Source organism: Micropterus dolomieu, linkage group LG19 (genome assembly GCF_021292245.1).
Source record: "Micropterus dolomieu isolate WLL.071019.BEF.003 ecotype Adirondacks linkage group LG19, ASM2129224v1, whole genome shotgun sequence".
In the NCBI taxonomy this organism is placed as follows: domain Eukaryota; kingdom Metazoa; phylum Chordata; class Actinopteri; order Centrarchiformes; family Centrarchidae; genus Micropterus; species Micropterus dolomieu.
In genome coordinates, this window is record NC_060168.1 from 34,426,330 (window position 1) to 34,434,282 (window position 7,953).

Genomic DNA, 7,953 nt, shown 5'->3' on the forward strand with positions numbered 1-7,953 from the left:
GTCCTTCTCCTTTCAGCCTCTCTGGGTAGCTGCTGTAAATATTACAAGATGCTGCAGGAACAGCGTTTGACCAGATCTGAGAAAAATACGGCAGCAGAGACCTCCTGTTGCATTAGAGTCGATGGAGCGCAGCCGTGAAAGTGTGGGCGCTCAGAGAGGGTTCTATACTGCGCTGTGATTGGCCAGCTGGGTATTTGGGGCGTGGCTTAGCAAAGGGAGCCGGTGTTTCGTGTCCAGACCCACAAAAAAGCCTCTGGGAGCGATGCCCTAAACTCAACAGGAAGTCGGTAATTTTTGGCGATTCACAGGTTACATACTTCAACGAAATCTTCCTGGAGAATTAATCCGATCAACTTCAAACCTCAGATGCTGATTAATTGGGCACTGGCACCTATTTCCAGAAAAAACAAGGCCTAAAATAACAAATCCAAAATGAATCAGGAATAACTTCCCAACCGTCAGACCCAGATGCATCATTCTGGTCTCCTTTGAAAGGTCAGCAGCTGAGGAACATAAATCCTTTGTACATTAACACATTTATTTTACCATTACAGACTACATGGAGATTCAGTAAAGAAAAATCTGATGTTTTTAACCTCGCCTGGTAAAAGAAAAAAAACCCAACTATATTTCAATGCAATAAACCATCAAAACCATCATAAGGGATCTTTTAATGCACCTGAATATCTTCTAGTACACCTGGAATCCAACTGTAACCTTCACTGTGATGAAAATAAACTAAAATACACGTTATCATACGTTTTCAGAATATACCAGGCGAATGTTTTGGCAAGATTTACTGTTAAAATGTTCACTTTTATTGTAAGATATCTTAAACACTTTTTCTGTCCATACAACCGCGTTCCAAATAACAAAACATTGAAATATTGATAAAAACAAGAGTATTCATCAACATTCCTGTCACCGAAAGCCCCCCCTGCTTTACAGGCCTGTAGAGTGAGAAGGGAACGTCCCACGGCCACAAAAAGGCCAATAAGGCAGCTCGCAGGTATTGCACAATAATCAAGATGGCGCCCTCTGAGACTTGGCGCAACAAAATAGGCCGATTTTGGACTTAAAACGGCGAGAGAGGAAAATTTCAGTCAGCGATTTCGACCACAGCCCGGCTGCCCCTGTACTGGCGTCTGTTCAACTTATAAAAGTGATGTGATGTTTACTGAGTCTCGTGTCTTTCAGATATCAGCTCTTCGGGGGGGAGAAGTTTTTTTAACTTTTATAGTTGTGTACGTGGCGTTGAAAAGGTCTGGAGAGGTTTTCAAACTAAACTGTTTTCCTGTTTGTCCTGCAGAAGAAGAGCCCAGCGACGCCGGCAGCAGAGTACAAGAAGACCGACGAAGCTCAGCCCGACGTGAAGGAGGAGGAGGAGGAGGGAGGTGGAAGAGGAGGAGGAAGAGGAGGCTGTAGAGGCAGAGAAGAGCAGTCCAGGTTGTTACCGCCTCTTTATTTCCCGTCTCTGCGGTCTCCTTCTTTCTGACTCTGTTGGTCTGACTGTTGTTCTTCCCTTTCAGCTGCAGAAGAGAAGAGCGATGGAGTAGAAAGTCCTGCAGAAAAAGAGGAAGCGGAGAAGGAGGCGACGGATGATGGCGAGGTGAGGAGATGATTTTAGATGAGTGCGGTCTGACAATGCTGCGTTCAGTATAATTTACCAGCAGCCCGGGTGATCAGTTAGAGTCAAGATATCAGTAAGGATATTTTCTGATATCTACATCGCAGAATGGCAAATGTAAACAAACAGCGCTGAGGTATTGATCAGCTGCACTGACTCATTGTTTTTGTGCTTCCAGTCTAAAATGACAGCAAACCACAGTGATTTTTCAACACCTAGGCTCCCCTCCAAAAGTAAACACACGCAACCGTCACATGTTCTGTATGATTGTGGAAACCTGCTTTTTAGAGTGAAGGTTGAAAAAAAGGATGCAAAAAGTTGGATTTTAAGCTGGTAGATTTAGATTTGCGAGGAGATGAAATCATAACCACGATGTGCCAGCATTAAGAACGCGTGTTCATTTGGCCGAAGTCACGTCTAATTGAAGTGACTGTGAATGTCGAGTTCTGCGTCACTCGTGTTCCTCTGTTTTGGGGAACGGGCTTTGGATGAGAGCGCTGTGGTCTCGTGTTGTCTGTGAACCTCTCCTCTGTTCTGTCCCCCTGTAGAAGCTGGAGGACGACGTTCTGCGGAGATCCCCCAGGAACCGGGTCAGAAGGGACTGAAATCTCTGAATCCACAGCCCTGACCTCGACCCCTCCCTCCTTCCCTCCCCCTCCTCTCGTTCCCTAAAACTCCTCCCTTCTCCTCCTCACGTCCTCCTCCTCTGCTCCGAGGCGACGACGCCTAAATGGAACCCGTGGAAGCAGCGAAGCCGACAGGAAACCAATCAAGCCCTCCGATATGGACGCCTGATGAAGATGATTCCAGTATGAACCGGACTGACTTAGTGTGATTAAAGGATTTTTGTTTTTTGAAAGAGATTATCTAAAAAACCTTCCTGCATCATTCCTTAACAACACCTGAGCAGACTCGAACCCACGGGATCTACGCGTCCCGTCCGATTCACAGCCCACCGCCACCCTGAGCTAGCAAGTGCCCCGCCCCCCTACCAACAGCCTGCTAATTGGCCCACAGCAGCTCGCTAATTAGCCTCCTGACAGACACGCATGTTGCTTTCACAATCTGACGTAGCATGATCCTGTTTGGGCGGCTAACAGACTTAGCTAATAACAAACCAACAGGATGCTAATGAGGCAGGATAACCATCAAAAAAAACAACTTATTAGCCTAGTGACAGGCAGAGTTTGGCTAGCAACAGTCTGATGTCGCCATCTTCCTGCTCGGGCTACCTACTGTCTGCTAATTAGCCAACTATCAGGGTGCTTATTAAGCTAACAGTAGTCTGGAAGTCACCAACCAAAAGTCTTGCCAGTTAGCTGCTAATTAGCCAACAAAGCTGAGTCATTAGGGAGTTTGTAAAATTATCCTATAAAATGGTGGTTGAATGAATCTACCAAAAGTGTTTTAGCTTGCTAATTAGCTCCAGAGCAACTAGGTAGTACATTTGGCTACTTGTACTACAGTGTTTTTAAAGTAGCATCAGTACTATCATCATACTTAAACCTACAAACAGTCTAATTAGCCTAACAGCGAGGGCTGCTAACAAGCCTGCAAATAATGCAATCTACTTATCAACAACTAGCAAACATTAGCCTGCTAAAAAGCTAATTCACCTACTAACAGCTGATTCATTAGCCTTCAGCCAGCTAGCGTCGTAGAGTAGCCCACAAGGTAAAGGTGTGGCGCAGCAGGCGACGAGTAGAGACAATTAAGTGGGAACACTCCAGCTGCCACCGTTTCTTCCTTTTTCATCTAATTCTTTGTCATTTTAAGTGTTTTTTGTTCTGAAGCTTCACGTTCGCACCACCACGAACACGCAGCGCTCATGTTTTACTGTCCTGAAGGCGGCGGGGGGGGGTCAGAGGTCAGCCGGGTCGGACCGCGGAGCCTGAGCGGTACAGGTGAGCGACAGGTGTTTGTTACCTGGTTTCTGGCAGCAGCAGACTCCAAAGTCCAGTTTAAACCCACGTACCCCTCAGCACGAAAAGCTTGTATCTCCAGTTGTTGAGACAGGCTCGTGACACTTTGAGATACGAGGTTTTCACTCTCCTGTAGTCCCATTATATTTTCTTCGTGAGGTCGGTCCGAACAAACGCGACGGCGGCTCGTTAGCTCCTTATGTCCCTGAGTTCAGTCTCCCAGGCAGAATTATGTTTTGATAAGCAAACTGTGTTCTTGTTCCTTCCCGTTCACGTTCCTTCGCTCGATAAAACAAGCTGCTGTCGCCTTCGTTCGGACTTCAGACGTGTCGCGTCGGCAGGTGGACAGACACTCGGTCCCTCTTTCATCAAACCCCATATGAAAAGAAAAAGGCACTACGGGAAAAACTCAGGCGCTTAAACTCACACCTGTCCACCTGCGGCGCCGCCAAAACCTCCACCAATCAGACGCCGCCCTCCTCCTCCTCCTGCTGTAAATGGATCCTGAATGTCAGAGTTTCGCCCCATGTTTTTAAGAGACGGCACTTGTGTGAAATTCATTCGTGACTTTGGAAAAAATATCATTTTCGACAAAAACTCAACTCGAAGTCTGTCGACTAAACTCCAGAGCTTCCAGCTGCATCTCGTGGCGTTTAAATCTGTGACGAGAGATCAGCTGAGCCAACTTTAATCCTCTGATGAAGCCCGTGAGATGACGGTGAAAGACAAAGTTTATTAAATGTATTTAACTTTAAATTAGTTTTGGCGGAGTCGTCTGCTGCTGCCTGGCCACTTCCTGTTGGGGGCGGCTGCGGGTCACATGACCTCAGGTACAGGCTGAGAAATGGCCGCCAGTCACGCCTGAAAGCAGTGTTGTGTTTCGTTTGTCCGTTCGTCCAGCTGTCGACCCAGAGGTACCTCAGCGATGTTGGCGACACCCTGAGCTTCCTTCTAGCGCCGCCGTCAGGACTTTGCACGCCATATTTCCTGTCCACTCGTGGTAAAACTCACGCAAGGAAGTCGTGATGATGAGAAATAATCCCACAAACTTGGTCTGTGAAGATGCGACCGTGGGTTCGGTGTCCTCATTGTTGTGTTCGTCATGAAATGGGATTGTTGACGCTGAAGAGACGAGCGCCGCTGTACAGTACGAGAGTTCATCGCCTTTTTAAGAAGTCGGTGTTGAAACATTCGTCCCGTCTTGTTCTCCTCGAAGTGACTGTTACGTGTTTGTCTTTTTGTCCTCGCTGTACCAAACTTCAGTTTTCCAGAACGTTTAAACAGCTGAAAATACGTCGTCTGTCAAAAAGTCTGTTTTAAATACAGGTGGCTCTTCTCACCTATCATGAGCGAGCTTTGCCGTGATTGGCCGCCACGTGATGAGTTTTAAAGAGTCTGTTTGTGGGTTCAGATTTCGGGGCCTCGAGGCGAACTGGGGGTGCCTGCCTCCATGTCAGGTGACCTTTTAACCTTATTTTTGCTCTTGGAGTGAAGTCGGGTTCAGGCTGCTTTGTTTGTGTTTTTTAGTCTTTATTTTCCTCCTGTGCCGTCGCTCTAAAGCTGAAGAGTAAGAACACGACGCTTCAGGACAGAGTGAACGTCTCGCTCGCCCTCCCTCCCTCCTGTTTTCCTTTTTAGTCTCAGATTCTGTTCTTCTCCCTGAAGCTGCCTCGCTAACAGACTGTAGACTGAACACTGTACCTGCTGGTGAAACTTTACACGACTCTGTAACGCTGTACTTGTTTTTTTTTTGTTGACATTGTGTTTGAACTAAACCCTAAACTGTTGGCCCGGCCTGTTTCTGATGTGCACACTATGTAGAGAGGTGGACCTGCCGACGCGCCGCGCCAGGGTCCAGCTTCGAAATGAAATACTGTGATGACGGAGGCCGATGTGTGTGTGGACATGCAGTCAACGTTTGTTTTGATGAATAAAAAGGCCAAATGGAAACTGAAGACGACGCTGCAGCTTCTTATTAACGTGTTTTTCATTGAGTGTATTTGTTGGTGTGGATGTTTTAAAATCAGGGAGTTTTGCAGGTTAACTTCAGGTGGAAGAAGTATACATATTTACTTGAGTAAAAGTATCAGTACTGCTCTGTAAAATACTCTGGTGCAAGTTAAAGTCCTGCCATTCACATAAGCAAAAGAAAAGTATCAACAGCTAAATGTATAAAAGTACTTGTCGGGCAGAATGGTGTCTGGCGAGTATTTCAACGTGATGGTACTTTGTACTTGTACGTTACATTAGTCTGACAGTGTAGGTGACGTGTCCCCACCACTTATATAAAATAGGCTACGAGCAGAAATGTTAACCAACCTAGGACTTAGGTTTGGGGAGGAGAGATGGTCTGACGCCCTGGACTCGGTAGGGAAGGTTTTTCTTTGTACTGGACTCACTTCACAGGCTTCAGTGCCCCAACTTCTCAACATTGTTGACCCAAAAATCTCTCCCCTATGTATCGAATGCAAAACGGACATTGGCTCCTACTTTCGCTGGAAGTGTCCCCTCATCTCTACATTTTTGCGACGGGGTAGCAAGAGAACTTGGCAAGATTTTGAACAACAATATGAACAAGGAGCCCGGCCTGTTTTTTTTCAGTGGATCTAGTCTAGGCCGCCTCCTGCGCACCAGTGGCAAAGGGAGCGACTGAATGCCGTCTTGAAGGGCAACGAAAGCCCCTCTGACAGGCTGTGGCAGCCCTTTCTCGACTACATCCCACTCACAGAAAAAGGTGTGGAACCCTCCTGGTGGCCCCTAGAGGGAAGACTGTTTAAGGCTGTTTCCCTTTGCGCTCCCACTGTCTTCATTCTTGTTTTTATTTTACTCCACATTTTAGAATATCTTGTCTGTGCTTATTCATGACGTGATGCTGTCCATTCTTCTTCTTTGTCTGTTCCCTTGGAAAATTCAATAAAACATTTATCAAAAAAGAAAAATGTTAACCAACAAATCAAGTTCATTTGCACAATAAGAAAACACGTAATGCAGTTTAAAATATAGAAGAAACAAATTGGTCAAAGAAAAGTAACTTAAGCGAACAAACAAGTTATCGGTTACTGCATTATATTACGTTTTTTTACATTTTGAACACCACCTGAATTTTTTTTTTCCCCCGGAACATTTTCACCATATATTGGTTCAGAAAATTTCTCTCGAATGAAGGAAATTAAGTGTTTAATGATCAAAATCTTCCGGGGGGGGGCTCATATATCCTGTGAACCTAATATTGTGCATCTGACTGACTGAGTACATCAAACACGTGCAGAAAGACACGTTTCACATTGAAATACTTCATGTTCACACAAAGTACCTGCATCACTCTGTATAAGATTTTCTTCTCCATTATTAAAATACCTTTCACTGTCGCTCTGCTCATTGTTCCTCTCTGAAACATCTGATTAATATTCATGCATATGTTGTTGTTTATTTTGCCTGATATGTGCAGAGGCCCCTCCCCGACGCCTATGTCACCTGCAAACTGAGTGTTGGCAGCTTAGTGCTCGATCAGACTGCAGCGATTACAGTATGTACAACACAAATACTCTACATGATCACATCCATCGTCACTGTTGAAGCATTTGATTAATCAAACCTTTATGTTGCAGCTCTGTAAAATACAGTACAGGCTGTTTCTTGTAGGATGCCTCTTCTTTGACCGCTGCATGAATTCAGGATAGATAATATGGAAATGATAAACTCTGTAAATGTTGGCTAATGTGAAAACTGTGTACTCTGTCTTTTGCAGTACTGTAACATAGGCTACTACTTTCTAAGGTGTTTTAAAACATGTATCTTGTATTGTTTGTTTTTTAAAACGACTGAAATGAAATCATTATGTTGTGTTTTGGTTTCATGAGAAACTTATTTTGAATCAATGGTTGTGTGCTGAGAGACTTTTACAGTCCAAATGAATGAAGGAGTTGTGAAGTTTACCTCATACAAAAACTGCGAAGGGAGTCCAACCTGCTCAGAGTAACTCAGGGTGACCAAACTGACCGCTACACTGGCGGTGGATCAGATGTTGCTTAGTCGAGTCGGTGCGCGTTCGCGTAAAAGGGGCAGTTTTTCCACAACGGCGCACGCTCCGTGTTTTCCCCAGAGGGACGCAGGTCGATAGTGTGTGAGGACACGTTAACGGCTAAATCTAACACCGCGGCGGGAGGCTTGTTGGCCTGATCGTCTTCCCAGTGTTCTGACTGTAGCTCATGTATTTTATGTGTAATACGGTGAAGCTGTAAAGGTCCAGCTGCACAAACAGGAGCCGGCGGAGAGGGGGAATAATCCGAGACAGGATTAATCTACCAGGAAAGAACTCGGATATTCTCTGACATTATAGTCACACATTTATGAGAGAAACTTCACTTTGCAAGGCTGCAGCATCACACACACACACACACACAC

At 45.4% G+C, this 7,953-nt stretch overlaps 1 long non-coding RNA gene across 1 annotated transcript; it reads left to right on the forward strand.

The window, feature by feature from the left end:
* The first annotated feature begins 1,290 nt into the window (after window positions 1–1,290).
* LOC123957612 lies at window positions 1,291–5,504 on the forward strand. The gene is made up of 3 exons (XR_006821834.1): window positions 1,291–1,446; window positions 1,530–1,609; window positions 2,176–5,504. It is a non-coding gene; the product is annotated as an uncharacterized LOC123957612 (long non-coding RNA).
* Window positions 5,505–7,953: the final 2,449 nt, after the last annotated feature.